This window comes from Haemaphysalis longicornis, unplaced genomic scaffold, assembly GCF_048455015.1.
Source record: "Haemaphysalis longicornis isolate Haplotype H1 unplaced genomic scaffold, Haemaphysalis longicornis Haplotype H1 scaffold_2, whole genome shotgun sequence".
NCBI classification, from domain to species: Eukaryota; Metazoa; Arthropoda; class Arachnida; order Ixodida; family Ixodidae; genus Haemaphysalis; species Haemaphysalis longicornis.
The window spans coordinates 151,071,952-151,096,560 of record NW_027526295.1 but is presented as its reverse complement, the minus strand read 5'-3'; the positions used below and the strand labels follow the sequence as shown (position 1 = coordinate 151,096,560).

At 46.1% G+C, this 24,609-nt stretch overlaps 1 protein-coding gene across 1 annotated transcript in view; it reads left to right on the top strand.

Annotated features, from left to right (window-relative positions):
- Positions 1-24,609, top strand: part of Atp6ap2 (ATPase H(+)-transporting accessory protein 2) — a 571,904-nt gene that overhangs the window by 228,646 nt on the left and 318,649 nt on the right. The gene's annotated exons all lie outside the window — the stretch shown is intronic.

Here is a 24,609-nt window from a genome sequence, read left to right as displayed (position 1 = left end):
GAAAGCGGCAGGTCGCCTGCCCTCATGGGCATCGGCAGGGGGGTGCAAAAGGGGAACTTGCACCCCAGAACAACTGTCCGGCCCCCTCTCCCTCTCCCTCGTTACCCTCAATGCAATGGGTTTTCCACCCTCATGGCAAAATCCTGTCGACGCCCATGCCTGCCCTATATTCTCAAACTCTCCTTAACATAAAAACTACCATGCGGAAATACTGTCACATTTTGCCTGTAATGACGTGCTTAAAATGACGTCCCCACAGAACAAATAAGCTATAAGATATTTTAGTACATGCCTAATTGCTCCTCTTAGCAACCAGTAATAGGCACCGGACACTCGAGTTGGCCAGTAGGGGGCATCGGTGCGCGCCCGCTCCGCTATTTGCCGGGCGACCGCAGCGCCAACCGGGCAGAAGGAAGGAATACGTTTTTTCCGTCCATCGGGATCAGGTGTTGGGGGTGGAGGAGGCCCACAGGGCTGCCGCGACCGAAAGGGCCCGAGACGTGGTCGGGACTTGGCCTGACTCCCCCGGATCACGCAACATCTGCTCCCAGAGGTGAGGGGAGGGAACTGGGGGGTACGGGGTCTGCCGGGCATTCGCAGAGGCAATGCTAGTGAGTGTCGAGTGCCCCGCAGGCTGGATAGGTAGGGTCAGTAAAGAGGTGTGGATGACTGTGTATACGCGCACAGCTTTGGGTCGGTGATGCCGCGCCGACCGCCTTCATCACCGTCGCACGCGTGCTTCGCAAAGGTGTCTAGCATAACTTTATTAGCGCGAATACCTGCAAAATAATGCAACGATGGCAGAAAGAAATGTTGTAGAAGGTAGAAGCCTCCAAATAAGACGGCGCTGACGGAGTAATATCGCCTTCCTGCCGAGCCATAGGCCGGCACATTGCGAAGGTTGCTTTGAAGGCTTTGCATTTCCCCGCAGATTCTTATCTCTCTCTCTCTCTCTCTTTTTTTACCCGCCACGGTGGCTCAGTGGCTAAGGCGTTGTGCTGCTGGGCACGATGTCGTTGGTTCGATTTCCGGCCTCGGCAGCCGCTTTTCTGATGTAGGCGAAAAGCAAAAATGCCCGTGTGGGCGAGATTTCGGCGCACGTTAAAGATCCCCAGGTGGCCAAAATTAATCCGGAGCCCTCCACTACGGCGCGCCTCATCGCCTGCGTTGCGTCGGCGCGTTAAACCCCACAATCAATCAATCTCTCTTTTTGTTTCGGGTACGAAGCCATAGTTACTGCATTATTTACTGCATTTTAAAAACAGAGTAAGTGAGCGGATTACATGCTGCTGTGAAATACGAGCAGCCGGTTCTCACCTTGGTTAGCACTTAGCAGACGTTAAATACGCATAAGTGCGCACTGCGCATTATATTTATTCACAGTAAGGACGCTCAAACGCTGTTATCACAACGTAGTTTATCACCAAGCCGTTTCACTGTATGGTACATCGATTATTTCACGTGGCTACCACCGTATTTAATACAGACAACATGTGGCGCACTCTTTAGGCGTTGATGTTCCTAAGTGCTTCTTCAGTTATTTAATATCATAACATATCATTGGCTTTTCGGGCAAAACGAACTATGAAAGACTACGGGTAAGAAAAATACAGATAACATCGGCAGGAACAAATATTCGCGTTCCAATTGTTTTTTTCTTTTTGTTCAGATAAATGCTTTTGCTGCAAATTGAAAGTAATAAAACCTGTACCATTACTTTGTAATAAAGTTTCTCACGCCAGAGCCGTTAAGTGTAGAGCGGAAAATATCGCCAAAAATGAATATTCTTGACTAATCCCAATATGCCTAGGTATCCTCCTCACCCCCCCCCCCCCCCCACACACACACACTCCCCCCTTTCCGACCTCGTCATACAAATGGAAGTTCATTGATAGCCTTCTGGCGAAGAGTTCCTTTTTTTCGCGGCGTGTTTTTTTTTACAGCTGGCGTCCTGGGTTGCACCAAGAAACCCGTAAAGTTTATTGGGGGAGGGACCAACACAGACACAAAGCTATGCATTTTTCTCTATCCGTAAAGCTGGAGACGGTGATATCGTTCGTGCAGTGCTCCGGTTTGGCAGCGGACAGAGAGACGGGAAAAGATGATGACAAGCTGTGACTGATAGATACTCTTGTAATATGTAGATGGTTGTAATCGAAGTCATGAATTCAAAACTGGCACTGGATTTCAAGCTCTCTCGAAGTCGTATTCGATGACGCGTTCCGTTCATTAACGTCACCGCTTATCATACAGAGAAACAAGCGTGAATTTCATACTGTTGCATATGCCAAGTACCACATTCAAACCAAATATAATGCCCATGTTGCTCAGTCAATAGCTGTGCAGTCAACAACGTATCGACAAGTGTACCCACATGGATCGGCTAACGCGCGGAAACATCGCGCCACAACTGATCTACTATTTGCAAACGAAAGATCCTCTTTAGGGGACTCGAAAACAATAAAGTACTGCTTATTTTGAACCAAAAAACGCAGATCATGGGAAAGTTGTGCGGGCCGGTCAGAAGACGCGTGAGCTATATCCCGCTCATGCGTTGCCCCTCTGGGCGTCACACCAATTTGTTTCGACCTTCCGTCCCATGCGCGAGTTCAACCGAGAAAATCCGTCTTCGTTCTCCTGCACTAAGGGGCAAAATTAATGTAAGAGAACGCAATTTATTTTAAACATAAAATGGGCAACTAATATGATTCACCGGGGGCGGTGAGAAAGGAGCGCGCCCCAGAAACGAACGTGCTGGCGCACGGCGACCGACCCAGTGTTGCCCGTATCTGCCGAAGGCGGCGCTGGGTGTCGCTGGCTCGGGGCAGCTACCGGCTGGCTGGGTGGCCCTCGGGGTTACTGGCTGGCCCTCGGGGCAGTTACCGGTGCCTGCAAACCCCTGTCTCCGTCCTAGATGCAAGGCTTGCAGGCGTCCGCAGACCGAGTGCATTGATAACAAAGCCAGCAAATCCGTCTACAACTTTACCCAAGTTTCCCGTACACTTCCTCAAATATTATGTATGTGCTCGCGTGCTCATTCTGTCTTAAGCAATAAATCAGAAAACATAGTCAGCCTTTGGGATCAGGCACTAATGGGTGTGGGGCAAATTTACTCTTGATAAACCCTCAATAGCAGTCGGGCAACATGTCATCCCGCCGGACCACTTTTTTCGTGATCTCAAATCGTATACATTGCAGCCCAACTTTAGTTTCCAAGGGGCAGAAAATACAGGGACTTCTATTTAGGTCATCCCACCAAGACCATAAAACCTGCTAGAATTAAGGCTTTTAAAGCAACTTGAAATCTTTCTCTGTATTCCATCGGCCAGAGTAATAAAGCGTCTACATGGAGTTTACACCTCGCTTCTTACCGAAACTAACCGCCAGCCTCCAGCTGTAACCTTGATATTTAGAAGCAAAGCTTTACTAATCTCGTCTAGACTTTTCACATTCGTCTGGAATTTGTCCTTCATTTGACCGCAGCTGCGCCTTTTTCCTGGCAATGCATAACGTGTCTCGCCGTGCCGAGCTCCGCCGACGGCCGCGTTCGCTTATAGCCACCGTCGTCGCCGCCGCTTCCGGCTTGGCGCATGCTTTCTCCGCACCACCGTCGCCGCCTGACCACGTGGCTCGCAGCATGCATCCCATCTTGGTCATGGATGAGAGCGAAGCCGGGCCATCTCCTCTGAGCGTGGGGCGGTAGTGGCAGGGTCATTTTATGCCAAACGTCCCAGCCGTAAAGTCGACCATCCCGGATTTCTTCAGTAAATATTGTGGCTCATCCCTACATGGACCGCAATGCTACCCAAAGTATTTTTCTCCAAAAGTGTGTGTTCTTTTTTTAGCTGCTTTTTTTATATCGAGGGTTTCAAGCAAAGTTAAATCTGTCAAAAGAGTCATTAAAAAATCACTTCTTTTTCAATCGCCATAATATTTGCATGGACATGTGCCACGTTTTTCTGAGATTTTTTTCTTTTTGTTTGCTTTCGTTACGCCATTCCCAAAATACCCGATATTGCGCATTTTCAAACTTTTTTAGCGAATACAAGCCCCCTCTGTAAGTTAGCGAATCATTTTTTTTCTAAATGTGAACATTGTGGACAAATCGTAATATGACGCTGGAAAAGGAGAAATGTGCGAGAAAACATTTGTCAAATGTTAAAAATTTTCATATCTAGCCCATAATCACCCCTAAATTGTGCATTATTGTGCTCGTTGTAACAATGTCAAATACAAGGCATTCGCTAGTGCAAATCATCGCAGCTTACTTCAGAATGTGTAATCGAAACAGTTTTTGTTTTAGCAGAGAAAAAGATTATGAATTTTAACACCGACATTTCACCACGCTGTTCCTCAGAGCATCTTCTCTGCATGTCACCGAAGAGCTGTTGGAACCAAAAAAAAAAAAACACGTTCAGGGCACGTGTTTCCGCAGGGTTGGAGTATTCATCCTGTTCTTTAAGACATAGTATTTCATTTGAGTAAAAAAACAAAGTTGGCAGCAAAGTTTCCTCATGACAGCTATTTGGAGACACGGACCTGCACTGTAGTCGAGTGCGAAGTTAGCCCAGCCAGGTGGGTGGACCGGGATGACGGCTCAAAGTGATGGAGGGATCATGTGCCTTTGATAGAAAGCGCTTTTTAGAACTTTTCTGCATGTTTGACTATTCTATCTTGCACAGCGCTATCTGGCACCCAAAGCACCGTAATTCCGGTGATGTTCCTTTCCGCCCACAGAAACAGTTGATGTGGTATCATAATCTGCTCTTCGTAAGGCCTCCGAAGACTGGCCCTACTGGCTAGACGCTTCACTGTCCCACCAACGTCATCACATGCGCTCTTGCCGTGTAAAGTAGCGAAAAAACTCCACTCAGCAGTGAGATGGAAGTCGATTTCGTGAAAGCAGAGGTTAAGGAAGTTCTTATTTTTGTATTGGGATGAAGCAGCGTCTGAGAAGTAATACATTTTCTTTTTTCACAGAAGGTAAGTCCTTCGCCAAAAGTCCCAGCAGTTCGGCCCGCAAGGCTGATACAGCAGCAGTAATGGGCTCAAGACAGTCGGGTATTGCAACAAATGATTTCACGGACATGTCAAGTACATTGTCCTCTGAGCGGAAATATACGACGAATTGGTGCAGTGAGTGCGTGTTTACCCAATGATAGGACTGCATAGCATCTTGAAACAGAAAAGTGTAGTTTTCTGAGAAGTCTATAAGCACAATGGCTTCGTATTTCTTGAGGTGTTTTTTTTATGTCGCGTAAATGTCGCTCCTGCCGCTTGCTGACATAATGGTGCGTCTTCAATGTACTTAGCGTAGACAACAATCGGTCACAATATTCTTCCGGTGGCAGGATAATCGTTTCCAATTTACATCTTGCGCCACTGACTTACTGTTGCACATGGAAATTAACCTACGTTTTCGGCGCTAAGAGCGGGTGCGGTCCGTATTTCCAGCTCGAACTAGTGTTGCCCGGGCAACTGGCACACTTGTACACCATGCATGCTTCGTTTGCCTATAGGTCGCACACGGTCTTCGTCAGGATTTCTTCGGTTGTTGCGTTGATGCCAGCAGAGTGAAGCATAAGCTTGATACTTTGAAGCTCGAGGCGCACAAACTGTGTGTGTGCCAGAGCCGCCACCTAATACACCATGTGGAGGACGCAGGCTGGCGAAGGAAGAGAATCCACATTTAAATCGAGAGGTCTTCTCCCACTCCTCGTGCAGCTCTCGCAGGCTCATGAAAAGTAGGCGCTTCTGTTGACCGCGAATAACATCTTTTAGATGCGACGGCATCTCATTCACTCGCCTTGTCCCTCCATACGGAGTTGTCGTTGTCCGTCGCGAGCTGCGCTCTCCGCCGCTCACCCCCTCTCCTCTCCAATAGCGAACACTCTCTACCGAGGGGCATTGGATTGGATTCGATTGGATTGGCTTGGCTTGGCTTGGCTTGGATTGGATTTGGATTTGGATTGGATTAAAGTGGATTGTGTTGCGTCATAGCCGCGCCACGTTGCGTCATAGCCGCGGCAGGGGGTTCACGGCACGTTTCGCGCGATGGGAGAATCAACCTAACGGAAACAACAACGGAACCCCCTATGCGTCGCATCTACACAGGGGTTCCCGCGAGGGGAGGTGGGAGTAATTTTTTGCCCCGGCGGACAATAGGAAACTTTTTCCCACCAACAGGAGAACTATACCTCTTTCCTGTATTGACACTACGAAAAACCATTGTAAGGGAAGTTATCCTTAAAGCGCTAAGCCACTGTCTCGGGCGTCTTTTATGAAGGCAGGCGCATGCCGTGCAGAGAAGACGCTCTGTAAAATAGCCTGGCGAAGTGTCGCTGTTCAAATTCAAAAACGTCGTTTTCTCTGCTAAAACAAAAACTGCTCCGATTAAACTTCCTGAACACTTCTGCAGAAATTCAGAGAATTATCTACTAATGTGTAGCATTCTTCTGCCTCTTGTCTTGATTGTGAGTTTTTTCCAGCCACATTTCTTGGTTTTTCTAAATCCTGCCTGACCAATCACCGCCATTCACGCTATTATAACGATTAGAAGTGGAAGTTTTGCGAAATATGCATGATTTTAGAAATCCAGGGCGTTACACGGTGCGCCCTTTTTCGTAATTATTTTATATATTCTATAGTTTTTTAGTTTTTCAAAATTTCGTCAGACTGTCACCCGTTTCCTTAAATTAGGGTGCACTGTCAGAAGATATGGGGAGTCGACTCAAGAGAGCCAACAAACCCCACCGAATCCACAGGGCACAGGTGACAAAGGGGGTGGCCGTCTGATGTGCGGCTTTCGCCGACCAGAGCGGCAAGAATGAGCAAGAGCCTTGAACGAAAAACAACAGCACAAAGACTTATATTTAGACAGGCAAGTTACAAACACAAGCACGAGGTAACAGATCGATAATGACAGACAACCTAGTTGGAATTCTAATACAAGAAACAGTTCAAAATTCGACAAAATGATGCAGACAGGAGCCTTAACAAATGAATATTACGAATCGGAGCAGTTAACTAAAAAGAAACGAACAGTTCGATGCATATGAGAGACAGAGTCTCAGCATATTCACCGACCGGGCCGGACGATGCACCGCTGTCGGAGGCGAGTCGGCTACCTGGGAAGCGTGGCTTCGCTGTAGGCCAGGCCGTCCGAGACGATCACGGTCATTCGAGGCCCGGGAGCACGTTGGAGTCCTCCAGGGCGCGGGTCGCCGATGGTGTGATGTACAAACTGGCAGGTGCCATTGTCAATCACGACGTCCAAACGTAGCTGGTTTGCTTAGGCGCGGCTTCTCTTTTTATAGCCGTGCCGGCGCGGAGAAGGAGAGCACACACACAACGCGCCCGCCGCCGTCAGCGAATAACTTCCCTCTTCTCCCTTCTAGAATCATCGACGCTCTGAACACTGGCAAGGCCACGCGCACCTCCTCGAAAGTGGAAGCTTCGACGAAACCGGAGCGGCGGTGGTTTTGTTTTTGTTGTTTTCTTGCCGGCGAGCCGGCGGGTGATCGTGTTACTGCCTGTTCGTTCGCGAAAGTTCCAGCCTTGTCTCGGGGCGAATAGAACCGAGTGTAAGAAGAATTAGGCGCTGTACAATAAAATGAAAAATTTATAAGGTACTTTTAGACGTCGTACGCTCGAGTTTGTGACACAGACCAATTATCTCCATTTACGTTATTATAACGATTACATTTGAAACTTTGTAAAATCTGCCTTATTTAGGAAATGCAGGGTATTACACGGTTTCCGTAGTTATTTTCCGTATTTATTCCGTATTTCCGTAATTATTTTTATATTTTTCTTATTCTTTTTATATTTTTTAAAAATTCGTTCGACCAATTACGCTATTATAACGACTACAGATGGAAATTTCGCGAAATGTTTCTTACTGTCTTTATGCTATGCGTTTGGCCATTTTCTGTCATTTTTAATGCGTAGCATTCTCTGTCGAGTACTCCCACAGCCAGGACCGTGAAGCGCCCTACATTTCCACAAAAATGCAGATATCGCCGATGTTCCACCTGTAATCGTTATAATAGCGTAAATGGCGATAAGTGGTTGAACAAAATTTTGAAAAACTGAAAAAATAAAAATATACATAAATAATTACGAAAACTGGCAAACCGTGTAACGCCCTGCATTTCCACAATAATGCAGATTTCGTAAAAGTTCCAAATTCAATCGCTATAATAACGTAGACGGAGAAAATCGGTCGGAGGAAATTTTAAGACACTAACAAAATAAGATATATATTGAAAAAGTACGGAAAATAGCAAAACGTATAACGCATAGTATTTCCACAATAATGCAGATTTCGCTAAAGTTTCCACTGTAATCGTTATAACAGCGTGAATGGAGACAATTCGTTGAACGCAATTTTGAAAAACTAAATATTAAGAAAAACAAAATAATTTCGGGGAAATGGCGACCCGTGTAACACCCTGCATTTTCGTAATAATGCAGATTCGAGAAAATTCCACCTTTAGTCGTTACAATAGCGTAAATGAAGATAATTGGTCGTCATTAAAATTAAATTAAAATTAAAATGGAAATATTAAAATGGAAAAATTAAAATGGAAAAAATATTCTGCAATTACAGGAAATGGAAATCCGTTTAACGCCCTGCATATCCACAACAATGCATATTTCATGAATGTTCCATTTCGAATCGTTATAATAGCGTAAATGGAGATAATTGGTCGGGCAGGATTTAGAAAAAACAAAAACTTTGACTGTATATATAAACGCTTACACTCAAAACAAGCGGCACAAGAATGCTACACATTAGTAGATAATTGCCTGAACTTCTGCAGAATTTTTTATATTCTTATTTTTTAGTTTTTCATCATTTCGTCCGACCAATTACACATTTATGCCATTTTAACGATTACATCTGCACCTTTCGCGAAATCTGCATCATCGTGAAAATGCCGGGCGTTACATGGTTTGCCAGTTTCCGTAATTATTTTATATTTTTCTTATTCTTTTCAGATTTTTCAAAATTTCGTTGGGCCCGACCAATTGTCTGCATTTACGCTCCTAAAGCGATTATACGCAGAAGTTTTGAGAAATCCGCAATATTGTCGAAATGCCATGCGTTATACGTTTTGCCATTTTCCGTAATTTTTAATATTGGTTTTATTTGTTAGTTTTTCAAAATTTTGTTCGACCAATTATCTCCATTTACGTTATTACAACAATTACATTTTGGAACTTTCCCGAAATACGCGTTATTGTGGAAATGCATGGCGTTACACGGTTCGCCAGTTTCCGTAGTTATTTTATATTTTCTTATTTTTTTAGTTTTCAAAATTTCATTCAACCAATTATCTCTATTTACGCTATTATAACGATTACAGGTTGAACTTTCGCGAAATCTGACTTTTTGTGGAAATGTCATGCGTTATAGGTTTGCTATTTTCCGTAATTTTTAATATTTTTCTTATTTTTTAGTTTTTGAAAATTTCGTCCGACCAATTATCTCCATTTACGATTACATTTGGAAATTTCGTGAAATCTGCATTATTATGGAAATACAGGTCGTTACACGGTTCATCATTTTCCGTAATTATTTTATATTTAATCTGTATTTACGCCATTATAGCGATTACAGGTGGAACTTCCACGATATCAGCATTTTTGTGGAAAGGCAGGGCGTTGCGGTCCTGGCTGTGGGGGTACTCGGCAAAAAATGCTACGCATTAATAAACTGCACTGATTTGTACTAGCGAATGCCCTGTATTTGAAATTTTTACTAAGAGCGCAACAATGCGCAATTTATGGGTAAAAATGGGCCAGAAAGGAGATTTCTCCCGATTTGAGAAATGTTTTTGGCACATCTCCTTTTTTCAGTGTCAATATATTTTTAACAAACTGTTCCCGATGGTAAAATTTAGAGAAAAAAAATTTATTGGCTTAAAGAGCGTGGTTGCATTCGCTAAAAAAGTTTGAAAATGGGCAAAATAGCGTATTTTTGGAATGGCATAATGAGAGGGAAAAAGCATGAATCTTCGAGAAATGAGGCATAGGGCAGTCTAGGGCTTCAACATGATGTCCATAGAAAAATGATGGCTATTAAAAAAGAATGAATGAATGACTTTATTGCAGAGAGGAGGCTATAAAGCCCAGTGGGTAGGGAATGTAAAAGAGGATTGGGAAAGACGCCAATAAGTAGTTGTAGTACATCCAAGTAATGTTCAAGCTTCACTGTAGCTATCACTGTAGCTGTCTCTCGAGGTCCCGTTGGAGCAACACACACACTGGCCTTCCCCTGAGGGCAGGGGGTGTCCGGCATAGTTCTTGATGGCACATTACGGTTAGTGTGGCAAGATGGACGCGCACCGGTGTTCATTTGTGACTGGTCAACTTGAAAAGGTAGTCGGTCAGCCATTAAACCATCTTATAGAAACCCTAACAATTCGAGTTGTCCCTAACATACTCGACATGCTCTAACGCCGACGTCGGAACCGTGGCACTTGCGAGCAACTGCGCACGGCCGTCTGAGTAGGTTGTGTATGACCAGATAAGGTGGAACAAAATGGGTGTTTCGTTGCTGCCACAGTGGGGGCACCTGAGTAAGGAGGGACGCCTTGGGTTCGTCCACTTCGAAATCACATCAGGGGTATAGGCCGAGTTGGCAAAAACTTTGTTGGCGAAGGCCTCTCCTGTTCTGGGAAGGGTCTTTAGTGGGGCGAGGAAACAAAGGAGTGGGGTCTCGGCTAGCCGGTGCCGGCTGAGGTCTCTAGCTTCACGAATTTTTTGTTGCCAGTGTTGTTCAGATGTGCTCTGTGGGTCAGATAGTGCTGAAGTGGTGTCAAGAACCAAGGGAGGATTTAGTAGACACTACCGGGAAGCGTTGTGCGCCGTTTGGTTTCCGTCCGCTCCAGACGTGTGCGCAGGTGTCCAGACCATGCATATCGTAATTCCTTCATGAGACAGGTCCCGTACTGAGTAGAGGATGTTCGCGGCCGTAGAGGTAGGCGTGAAGGTCCTATTCAGTTCCAGGAGGGCAACGTGCGAGTCAGTAATGATGCGGAACTTCTTTGTGTTGATGGTTGAACAATGGGTCTGGATGCTTTGAACTGCGCCCGGAATTCGAAAGAGTTCCACTTCATCTGAGAGGCTGTAGGTGTTCGTAATGTTGCGAGAACCACCGAGTTGTGGAACCTTGGGGCGAGTCCAAGCAACAGCGGCCGTTATGTCATGGATAACGGCATCGGTGAATACATCAACTTCATCGCAGGCTTTGTCGTTGGCCAGGGTGCGGACGAACTGTTGCCTAGCTGCTCGTTGACGTCAGGAAATGGGTCGTCGTCGGATAAGGCCGATTGCAGGTCTCTCCCAAGGTGGGATAGATTTAGGAAAGATTGCAGGGTCGAACTTGCGGTTCAAGGTGTCCCATTTAAAAATAGCTCGTCCCTGCGGCATGTATTCGAGGTGCTTCTGGAATCACGGCTTGACTTCTTCGACTATATTGGTGATTGGAGGAAGTGGAATTGCTTGTTCCAGCACGTCCGTCCTAGTATGGCGTGGTAGGCCTATTTTGGTACGAATCAGGTGTCTGTTTTATATGGTTAGTTCACTGAGGTGCCGGGGACGGAATTTATATACGGGAAATCCGTAAGACAGTCGGACGTGCGCAACGGCGCGTGCAAGCTTGAGACAGACATCTTGGTGTAAGCCGCCGTATTTATTGGATGGACGGGTAATGAGGGGCAAGGTGGAGCGCCATGTTGTCTGAAGATTACGGATCCATGTAGTGGGGCTATTGCAGCTGCTAATCTGGAGGTCAAGTAATTTGATGGTACCTTTTCTTGATTCAAGAATCGTATTGGCGATATTGAAGGGGAGGGCTTGGTCAGGGTTGGTCGAACGCTTGCCATCGACGATGATAAATTCGGTCTTGTTGGAGGATAATTGCAGCTGGAATCGGGAGAGGGTGAGCGCCAAGGAAAAAACAGTAGCCTGGAGTTCAGCCTGCATAGATTCTTTTCAGTAATAATCAGCAGCCTCGGTCCATACAACTATATCATTAGCATACAAGGCGAAACGGGCCGCTGAGTCCATTTCAAGGGTGCTTGCTACACGATTCATGGCCAGATTGAAGAGTAAAGATCCGAGAATCGAACCTTGGGGAACTCCTCTGTCAAGGTAGTAGGTAGTCGGCGTCGCTTCTTTTCGGCTAAGGCGAATGGGTCTGTGCGTTAGGAAGCTGCGAATCCACCTCTGAGCCTTCTGACTGGGGAAGGCAGCGGCTAGTTCTTGCAGGATGCCTTCGTGACTGACGTTATCGAACGCCTAGTGCATATCAAGGGCCAGGACGAGGGTAGGCTCTTTGGGGATCTCCGGTTTATGAAATGTTTATGGTCCAGGTGGTGTTGAAGCCTGTTTTTTTATTGTTTTTTTCATTTCAATTATTATTTTATTTTTTATTTTTATATTTTTTTAATGCGTAGCACTCTTTGCTGAGTACCCCCACAGCCAGGACCGTGTAACACCCTGCATTTCCACCAAATGCAGATATCGCGGAAGTTCCACCTGTAATCACTATAATAGCGAAATGGAGATAAACGGTCGGACGAAATTTTGAAAAACTTATAAATAAGAAAAGTATTAAAACTTACGGGAAATGGCATAACGTATGGCGCATGGCGTTTCCACAATATGGCAGATTTCGCCCAAGTTCTACCCGTAATCGTTATGATAGCGTAAATGGAATTAATTGGTCGAATGAAAGTTTCAAATACTAAAAAATAAGAAAATAAAATAATTTCGGAGAATGGCGAACCGTGTAATTCCCGGCTTTTTCATAATAGTGGCGCTTTGGCGAAAATTACAAATGCAATCCTTATAAAAACGTAAACGGAGATAATTGGTAGGACAAAATATTGAAAAACTAAAAAAATAAGAAAAATGTTTAAAATTTACGGAAATAGGCAAAACGTATAACGCATAGTATTTCCACAATAATGCAGATTTCGCGGAAGTTTCACCTGTAATCGTTATAATAGTGTAAATGAAAATAATAGGTCGAATGAAATTTTGAAAAACTAGAAAAATAAGAAATATAAAATAATTACGGAAACAGGCGAACCGTGTAACACCCTGCATTTCCTCAATAATGCAGATTTCACGAAAGTTCCAAGTGTAATCGTTATAATAACGTAATTGGATATATTTGGTCTGACGAAATTTTGAAGAACTATGAAAACTACAGAATATATAAAATAATTACGAAACCTGGCGGACTGTGTAACTCCCTGCATTTCCACAATCGTGCATATTTCGCGAAAGTTCCGCTTCTAATCGTTATAGCGTGAATGGCGATAATTAGTCGAACTGGATATAGAAAAACCAAGAAATGGGGCTGGAAAAAACTCACACTCAAGAAAAGCGGCAGAAGAATGCTACGGATTAGTAGATAATTCTCTGAATCTCTGCAGAATTTCTTTAATGATTTTTTTTCTGAGACCTAACTTTGCTTTACACCCTCGAGATAAAAAAGCGAAAGAAAAATTTGACAAAAATAATTTGACGGAGCATATTGCGGACCAACTAGGGATGAGCCACAATTTTGACTGAAGAAATACGTGATGGTCGACCTTACGGCTGGGACGTTTGACATGGAATGACGCGGCTTTGGGCCATGCCCGGCAAGCGGTGTCTGACCACCCAGCGGATATCGTCCGGCGAGCCGTTCTGCTCAGAAAACGCCGGAAGCCGGACCAGAAAAGGCAAAAAGAGGTCTTGCACAAATAGTATAATAATTGTAGGTAAATCAAAGGTTCACGAAGCGAAACCAAGACTTAACCAGCCTACGCCAAGCTTTCGCTTTGCATATCCAGGGTTAGCTGAGCTCAGCGGCAGCCATTTTTCTTGTTCTCTTTTTAGTACTGTTACATTAGGGAAGGCGTCTCCGAGCCGGGCTCCGCCGCCGCCGTCATGTTTGGTAGCGTGGTGATCGAGCGGCCAGCAAAAGTTGCGGCCTTGGTGATGGCGACAACAAGCCGAAGGCGAACTTAACTGTTTACTGCATGGCGAGAGATAAGCCGAAGCAATACAGGAACAATAACCTTCCCGGCGAGCTTACAGCAGGGCTCGCACAGAGCGACAGCGGGGATCTGAGGCTGTCAATCGAATGCGTTCTGCGTTCGGAAGAACCGCGTATTTATTATCCCCGAAGCGCTAGCGGTCAAGCAGCTTTCCTAGTGCTTTCCCGCGGCATGAAAATATAGTACAGACACACACAAACACTATTTCCCGAGTTCGTGCGGGCAGCGCTACACACACTATACACACACATATATATATATATATATATATATATATATATATATATATATATATATATATATATATATATATATATATATACACATGTATACCCTCATGCGTTTGTGAGTGTGCGTGTGTTCTGAAGCAATGATTTTGGATTCGAGCCATTCGCGCGTTTTCAGCCACCAGCCGCATCAAGAAAACGGGAGCCCACGTGCACTCGCCATAAAATCCCCCGCAGTTTCTAGTAATATGCGGATCTCTAAGCCTAAACCCAAACACAAAGAACTCAAAGGTCGATGGAAGTCCCGGCTAACGTACTTGAAATGGGCGGGAACTGCGTGTGCCAAATCGCCGGGGTACCGCACCCGGCCGCCTACCCTAAAACCCTCACGCGTGGAAGTGTTTAACCGGGAGAAATGTTTGGTGTCGAAGCTTTTAACGCCCCAAGAGTGAAAGCAGTTCGAGCCGGTCTAGTTTCTGATTTGAAAAAAAAAATGAAATAAGGAACGCGCCTACATTTTTCAACGCTCGCACGCAAGCGAATTTGGCACGACACGGGCAGCTGCATATTAAAACAGGACGGAAAAAATTGATCGCCGCTACTGCATGCGGACGCGGCTGCTCGCGTCCACGCTATGTGCTAGGTCGTCGACCTCCGCGGAGCGTTGGAATCGAATTCTAGCCTTTACTTGAGGCGAGAAGTGCCTAGCCGATTTATAACCAGAAAATGGAGGCGTAGACATGCTCGCGAAGCGAGCATCGTCCGCGGGATGTGAATGTGGAGCAGAGATTAATGATTTGAACCTGCCTGTCGGCTGCCGCACTCGTTAGTGCTTGAAAAAAGAACTGTGGTTGATTCCTCTGTCATAGGAATCGGTAAAATACGAAAGTGAACTGTGCAGGGATATCTGCAGCTGAGCATGATTTGCGGGTCGGCGGCTGTCTTGTGGGTATGCTTGGCGAGCGAAGTCCTGCTGGTGGGTAGCTTCGGCAAACGTGCACTGGCGTTATTTCCGCGTCGGATATGGAGTCAGTGAAAAATTGGTGTATCCCGGCATAAAACACTTTCGTGTTAAAATATAAAACCCGAATACGAACGACGCCAGTATAACGTACTCCTTAGTACTAAAGGTTACTTCTCTGCAAGAAGACCCTGTGTGCAGGGGAGCCCCCTTTACAGGCCGCTTGCTGCGCTGTACTGCCGTCATTTCCGTGACGGATATGACGTCAGTAAAATCTTTGTGCATCCCGGAATAAAACACTTTCGTGTTTACAAAAAGCCTAGACCGCGTTAGATGACCCGACCACGGTAGACAACTGAACCTACACGGTGGAGCAGCTACACTCAGCAAGCTGCATTGCTCTTTTATAACGGTGGAAAAATGCGTGATCTAGATGGGAATTGTGGATTAAGGATTTTCCGCGCGGGCTTGGTCAGGAGAGAATGGGGAGCCATCGTTAGCAATATTTCTCTTTCAATGAATGAATTTGGCATTGTGATTGTTTCACTGTGGCGGAACTATGAGAACCTTGCGCCTGTATTTTTGATTATTTGAGACGCTTTTGTTATATGTCGCCTTTCGAAACACGTACTATATTACGGTGGTACATGCACAATTTTTTTCAACCCCCGTGCAGGCATATCGTATTCAGCTGACAGGCACGAGGTAAGGTTACGATTCGTGGCCCCGAGTCTATTCCCCGAATGCACAGCGCGATCGTCACCAGCGTCTGCAGCAAAGAAGGATCGAACAGTGTTGCGTCCGACTCGGTATTAATGACCCGTTCGTCCATGACAGTCGGAGAGCTCAAAAGCGCAAAGGATCGGCAGTGCAAGCACCCCCTCATGATGATAGGCTAAGCTTGGCCTATCTTCGGTTTCGATGGAAACCACGACGGCACTAACGATATTTGTTTTCTCCGTTGACAGGTGCAGTCTCTGCGCGTTGCAAACTGGGCACAGTTACACAGGAAGTGTTTTATTGCTCCGTTCATGGCACACACGGCACAAGCACGGCTGTCAGCCATGCCGATAGTGAAGCAGTAAGCTTCTGGCTGGAAAGACGTGGGGCGTTTCTATTCGCTCAATGCTACATCTTTACAATGCACTATATCTCGGTGTTCTACGTTACAGCCTGCCCGTTCTGTCCAATACAAGCAAAACCAACTTGCGTGCAATTCAGGCGATGCAAGCCCGAGGTCTCCGAACGTGTCTTGGTCTACCGCGTTGCGCCTCTACAGTGGCAACCATATGCACCGCAAGAGACCATCCGATAACGACCTACGTGGCAGTGGATGCACTCCGGGCTCACATTAGACATCTCGCTCGGCTGCCTCATCACCACCTTGCATCCTTGCCGTCAACTAGACCACAGGCATCCTTTTCTAAGATAGTCGCCGCTCACTGCGAGAGCCTCCCCTCAGGATACACACCTGCGGCACGACCATCATCGCCCCTTTGGTGCCTCTCGAAGCCAGAAGTGCACCTAACCATCCCGGGAATAACCAAGAAATCGGACGTTCCACCACAAGGTCTCCAACAGCTCTCTATGCACCTTTTACATGAAGCCTACAGAGACCGGATTCATATATACACCGATGGCTTGGTAACGAACTCCGGTTCTGCGGGAGCTGTAATTGTGCCGGCCAGATCGGTAGACATTCAATTCAAGCTGTCCAATTTAACAACCTCAACTGCATCCGAACTCACAGCTATTCGCGAGGCTCTTCTGTACCTAAAGCAAGAATTACCACAAAAATGGGCTCTGCTTTGCGACTCCAGGCTAGCTCTCCAGAGTCTGCACTCTGCTCTTCGCCGCGGCCCTTACGAACAGCTTGTGGCCGAGATTCGTCAAGCGTATGACTTTCTAACAAGGCATGGGCACAATATTATTATGCAGAAATGCATTATAGTCGGGGGTTGTCGTGCGTCCCTTGGCCGGCGTCCGCAGCGCTTCTGATGATGATTGTGGCATGATGCCCCTAGGGATTGGCCAACCAAACAATCCATTACGAGATAGCTTCGCGTTCAACCACCATCGTCATCTTCCCGTAGGGGAACCGCTGAAGAAGAAGAAGGAGAAGAAGACAAAGCGGCGAAGAGGAGGGCTGCGTGAGTTTTGGCTACCGTTATCCTCCTCGGCCGGCGCATCTTCCCGATCTGAACCCGGTCGAAGAGCGGCTCATCGCGCCTCGACTCCCCTTTGACTTTGACGTGACCGATCCTCTGCAGTTGGCGGTTGCGCTCAACGCGGTCTCGAAGACGCTTCTCTATAACGAAGCGGAAATGACGGGTGTGGGAAAATAAAAAAATAAATGATTACGCTCACACTCTCGCCTCTCTCTTCGCCATTAATCGCATCACACTCATCGGTGCACCCAATTCATTTCTGCATCCTCACAATCTCCCTCGGGGAGGTGCGGGGGAATTTTTTTTTTCAATGGCTCCCTAGCCACTGCGGTATTTATGGGAATGAATGTGCAGACAAAGCGGCTCATCATGCCCATGAAAGTGCCCAATTGGCCGACATCCCGTTGTCGCGCCATGATGCAGCAAGGTCACTGCGCTCCATCGCCCGCGAAATCACGCTGACCGTTTGGAATACGCCGCAGTTTTCAAACCCCCGGCTGTACTCGCTCGATCCTGACCTGCAGCGCCACTTACCCACTAACATGCCACGTTCAGATGCCACCCTACTGTGCCGACTGTGGATTGGAGTTGCTTTCACTAAAGCTTACTCATTCACTATCGGCATGACTGGCAGCCCTGCATGTGACGTGTGCGCCACGTACGAGACAATAGAACACCTTTTGTGTCACTGTGTTCGGTTTGCTACGCAGAGACTGCACCTGTCAACCGCTTTCCGGAAACTCGACAACCAGCCATTAACTGCGCAAACTGTTCTGTGTCACAGACGTAGCCCATCACAATCCGAAAAGGCCACAAAAGCACTACTTCGGTTCTTAAAGGACACAGGCCTGTCTGAACGATTGTAGAGACACTGTGCACCATTGTTCATTTGTTATTTGGTTAGTTTACTGTTTTAGTTTAGGCTTTATTAGCGCCTATTCTCTTGTTTTTGTAGTTATCTTTAATTTTTCTTTTCTTGCTTATCAAGCTCTATTCCTGTCTTTTCCATACTCTTTCTTTCTCTTTAAATTCCTCCTTCCCCACTTCCCATGTGTAGGGTAGCCAACCGGACCTTAACCTGGTTAACCTCCCTGCCTTTCATGCACTGTATTATCCTTCCTTCTTTTTGTGAAAGCAACTCCTATCCACGGACGGAACAGCAGGATGGCATCCAAGCGTGGCATGTTAATGAGTAAGTGGGGCTGGGGGTCGGGGTCGAGCAAGTACAGGCGGGAGTTTGAGAACTCCGGCGTACTCCAAAGAGTAAGCGTGATTTGCAGGCGATAGAGCGCAGTGACCTTGCAGCATCATGTCTCGATAACGGGATGTCGGCCATTCGGACACTTCCATGGGCATAATGAGACGCTTTGTCTGCCCATTCATTCCCAGAAATGCCGCAGTGGCTATGGGAGCCATTGAAAAATAATATTCTGCACTTCTGTTAACCGCACTCCGGAAACTCGACAACCAGCCATTAACAGCGCTAACTGTTTTTCGTAACAGGCGTTGCCCATCACAGTCCCAAAATGCCACAAAAGCATTACTTCGTTTTTTTTAAAGCACACAGGCTTGCCTGAAAGATTGTAGAGACACCGTGTACCATTTTTCATGCGTCATTTGGTTAGTTTACCTATTCAGTTTAGGCTTTATTATCGCCCATGGCTTTGTTTTTGTAGTTACCTTTATTTTTTTTCTTTTCTTGCTCCTCAAGGTACAAGCCAGGAACTTCCAGTGTGATGCGGAACGTGTGGTGCAGAGCGTGTGGTGCAGAACGTTCATTAAACGTGCCGGTATACCGCGCCCAATTACTAAACCGACCTAACAGATACTAAACTACCTTTATTTGCGTACAAAACGCCTATACCTGAGCCGAGAGGACATGTTAAAGTAAAAGAAGTGACTATTGGCAGTTTTCAAAAATTTGGCAGTAGTGGGGCGCGAACCCACGTGCCAATACCTGCGCTTCTACCTCTAGGCTACTGAGGCCGAATAGTGAGGTTGCTTTAGCAGTTTCTCAAAACAACAGATGACGTGTTCGAAGGAACCTGTAGGTTTCGCTGGGTGCGTACATGAACGGGCGGGCTGGTACACACAGTTGAAAGGTATCTCGTCGGTACACCTGCAAGGAAGCGAATTGTTTACCGACTACTCGTGACAAAAAGGGTGTGGGCTTTGACGTCCAGCTTTCTCCCTTAGCATGCTGAGAAGGGACGAAATCAGAGCCCAAAATTGGCAACGAAGCAATCTCTATCACACAGCGCGGCAAAATACAGACAGGAAACCCGACTTTTTTGATGCAGAACGGAAATAACTCTAATGTGCCCGTCGGCTACGTCTGCAAACAGCAGGAATACTATGGAGGTATGCAAAAAACTTTTACCACCATAATACCCCTGCTACACTAGCGTCCGAACGTCATTTGAACCAAATGTCATTTAACTGCAATGCGAGGTTGTGCTGCTTCACTGGGCAATGCCATTCGGCTGAAATGACATTCAAGCCAAATGAGCTCCCAGAGAGACATCTGGGGGTCTCGAGTGCCATTTCTAGCACTCTCCCGCACAGCGTTCCAAGTCAGTATAAATAAATACATTACTGGCGTACTTAAAACAAACAAAATATTCTTAATTGTGGGACTTTGTTTACTTCTTATTCACATAAACTATGACATCAACATGTAATAATTCCATACTATCAGCACCAGTGCGAGCAAGCGACAAGCCAGTGTGGCCAGTCATCACAAAACAGCACAAAAAACCTCGATTGCAATTCAGAATTAAGCAAAAGCCGTGTCAAAGCTTACGTTAGCTATAATTTGATATCATTTTAATACTAAGGACGGCTGCTAAATTTGATTGTTGCATCACTGTGTAAAAACACAACTCGACAGCAGCAGCGCCACGCTGAGCGGCAAGTAATTGTTACAAATTTCTAATGCCATCGAAATTATTGTGGAGCACGGTGGATTCTAAATGGCATTCGAAGCCCCTGATTTGAGTCGACTGGCATTCGGTTCGAATGGCATTCGGACGATGTAGCAGGGGTATAAGCTAAACGAACAGAGAATCTCAACACTATAAGTACAATCAACGAACCTAAATATAACGCATCGGTCTTCGCAGCTAATCCAAAATGACAGATTTCAAAACCTCTCGCCCAGCATCGGAGATGGCGGCTGCCTCGAAGCTCACCGACTTTGGTGATGCACCGACTCACCGGGTGCATCACCGAAAGGCGATGCACCCGGGAGCCCCAATATCATTGTTGTGTTGCAGGCCGATTTGCGTGTTTCTTAGAACCTCGGTTTGACGAGCTTGCGCCGTTCGACGATGCATGGTGATCACGAAACTGACCCCTAGTCCCAGGGCGCCTCCTGATACACAATATACACGGAAACGAAAAAGGGCAGGTCTACAGCCTGCGCCGCGGAGCCTCCTCGCCACAAGAGTTAGAAGCACCAGCAGTTTTTGTCAGAGGTGTCCCTTGGGGGAGTATAGTGCCCGTGCTGCACGGTAACTTTCGATTGACAGTTGAACTCTCGCCCACAACTGCGCCCTATGTATCTAAAGTGGGGCACTCGATAGACAATTGGTTCAGCGGCCTTCGCAAGGCCTTTGAAACGGCCGTGTAGCACAGGCATAAGAGGCAACAGGAAGGCGCCTCGTTCTTGTTCCGATTCCTTTAGTTGACAGCGCCTGCTAAGGGAACAGCTGCCTTTTGAACTCTGTCGGGAAGAAGTTTCCCCTTCACGATCGGCTGTTTAATTTGGTGGTGCTATCGACCCCACAAACCCTGAATCCTTCCCGCAAAAGAAAACGTTTCAGCCAGTGAAGAAAGTTCGTTTCGAATGTATGCAGATCGCTCTTACGACACTCCCCGCATTAGAAACAGATTTTAAGGGACCACGCGCGTCTGGAGTATATACGTTTTTCCACGAGTTGGCTGCTCTTTCTCGGCTTTGGCCGAGGTGTACAGATAAAGCTTGCAATGGATTGGTTCCTTATAGTGACTATAGGGTGCCTAGAGAATAAAAGAAATAGTCACGACTAGAGACGGCACGAAAAGGCGCAATCGATTAAATGGGTAGTGCGTCCTGTGCCGCAGAGCACCGGGGCCGATGCTTCGATAACAGAACTACAGATTCATGCTTTCACCGCTCTTGCCGCGCTACGGCGACGACTCGTTTTTTCATCATTGGCGCACCATGGGCTGATGGCGCGCATAGCAAGCACTTTTCAAGTGAAGATTGAAATAACTGACCAGAACATGCTACGTGCCTATGCTAAACGGCATACCATGAAGCCCCCTTAAGGAGCTATGATGATGATGATTATGATGATAGAATAGAATAGAATAGAATAGGACTTTATTTCACATCAGTTGCATGATGTAGGAGACCTGCGGAAAAAGCTGAAAGAAGTCAGCTTGACAAGGCCGCATGCAGGCCCCCTTCATTGGCATGATACATAAAATTCGTGATGACATGATATATAAAATTGGCATACATAGGCATGATACATAAAAAAAGACATGATACACAAACAGAGCAATAAAACAGCCTTTTTTTTCGATATGAAAAAAAAAACACGAAAGATCACTGTACAATTAGTGTTAGATACGCTGCCTAACACTAATTGATAACTACGACATTTCTTTTATTACATATCTGCGCCTGATAGCGCGATGATGATCTAAATCCACGTTTGCAGGTCTGTGGGTAGGCCATGGGTGATTCGTTCAGCCGAAAGACAGGCGATTGTGCGGGCAAGCGCTCGTTGACATTAAAAAGGACTAAAAAAGTATACATAAAAAACAAGTAATTTAAAATAAACAGGTTACATAAATAGAAGGACAAATAAATTTTGAAATTGAGAATGAAGTTCATGTTACATAACTTAAATTTAAATTAAAGAAAAAACTTAGGTTATGTACATGAAAGCAACATTAAACATAGATGTATAAATGCGTTGGATTTAGCTCAGCTTCCGTTGTCGTTGTTCATTACGTGTTTACCAACAAGCTTCGCGAGTTTTACGTTTTCGTTGACGAACGAGACGTTTGTTGTTGTTTTTTCCGCACGGTTCTCGCTATGATGACATTCCCAGAAAAAACAATAATAATGATACCAATAATAAAAGCGACAATACCGCTCTTTATCTGAACATGGCGAATGCAAGAAAGTGGCACATAGATTTATAGGCATGCGAAAGCATACAGCTGGCTTGTGGGGCAGAGCCCGCCAGCAACCGATAAAAATAAAACATTTACAAAGCTCTCTACATCACAGCTATGAAATGAAACATTTCGGAACGTTGACCAGTACAAAAAGTTTTAGTAAGAGAACGAATTTAATCTGAGCGTTAGACGAAGTTGCGTAACATTCACAGTCATGGACATTTTTTTTTAATTGCGAGAGATTGCCTTACGGCATAGCATGAAGTTTTAGAGGTACAACATTGCACCTGTTTCGTGCAAAAATCCAAGAAGAGATCGGTATTGGGGTCCTCATATCAAAATGCGAACACAAAATATGAGCCAGAACCCGTAAAATAAAAAAAAAACTGCTCGCGGAGTTTCAATAACGGTGAACTTTTGGTATGTTTAGATAGCCACATTACACAACTTTGATATCGTTATTAAGCCACGCGTCAATTCTACTTGCCTGAAAAGAAATCGCGCTATTTGTGTTTTCTTTTTCATATTTTCTTGTTCGTTTCTTTTTTCCATGATGGTTCCTGTAACAACAATTCAAAGAGTAAGTTTGCACTCAATTTCAGCGTTAACATCAGTTACGTAAAAGGAAAAAATTGTCTGGCGATTACGATACTCCCTAACGCGATATTTAGGCGCAGCTGTTCAGATGTTTTCACTGTGCAAAATATGTTGAGGCAAATAATTTCAGACGGGCATATTTGTGTGGTTACAGAAAACTTGTATTTGCAGTGGCCGACGAAGCGCACGATCGGTTGTTTCACTCGCAGTTTAGTACTCACTCCTTGATGGCTGCAGTGCGCTGAGGCAGCCCTCACTCGTGGGTTCTCTCGACCGCAGCTATGGTGAGCCTCTGCGTCGGCAGCGCGAAGTGCGTCTCAGGAAGGGATCGCGAACTGCGTCTTAGGAAGCGAACGCACATCATCGGCGGCATGGAGGACCTTCTCTTCCCGAAGGGGCCCGCCGCAACCCAACGGGAAGTCTTCGCCCATCTGCTTCATTACCTGGAGACGACCGGCCTCACGCAGCGGCTGTAGCCCGAAGTTCAGTGACTGACTGATGTGCCCGGACTGACAGCTTTCTAGGACTGACAGCTCTCTTTATAACTTTCTCTCTCTCTACTTTATCTTTTCACTCCTCCTCTACTTCCCTTCCCCTGCACTGGGTTGTATGCAGGTGAGCTTCCTGGCATGCTCAAAATATCCCCAGTGCATTTCCTTTCCTTTTTCTGTGCAAACCACAACCTCATTGTCACGCGCACGCTCCCTCACGTTTTCGCCAAGCGTCGCACAGTCGAGCATCTCGTGCGGGCACAGCATACTGCCTCCCCCCCCCCCCCACCACCCTGCACACTATCGGGGAAGCGTCTCATGCCACCACGGCGACGTGCCCTCCTCTTACAATTTCGCGACAGCCTCCTCCTTTGCTTTCTTTCACTCTTCGGACTTGCCATCGTTCGCTCGACGACACCTACGGCGACGCCCCTCAGCCCACTAACGGGCGCCACATGGCTGCGCCCTAAAATGAAATAATCCATTTCACACAGTTACGCAGCCAAATTCGCAAGATGGTATTAAGTCGGGGAGTTTATGTATGGATCAAGTTCAAATTCCTTTTTCGAAATATGGGGTTTAAAGCACCCGGCTTGTGGGGCGCGCCGAAGTGGAGGGCTCCGGATTAATTGTAACCACCTGGAGATCTTTAACGCCCGCCGAAATTTCGACACACGGGCGTTTCGCTTTTCCGATCCATCTGAAAAACGCTCGCGTGTGAACAAAGTGCTAGTGTGGCTTGTCTCAGTGCGCTTCTATTGGTTATATTGCAGAATTCGTCTGAAATATTATTGAGTATTGCGGGAATGGAAACGTATCGCTGAACATGGCCGTAACGCGTTCTTACTGCGAAACTTTGTAAGAAAGTTTCTTGCGAAGGCAAGCAGTATTGGAAATATAGTACATCTGAGCTCCTTACCCCGGTAC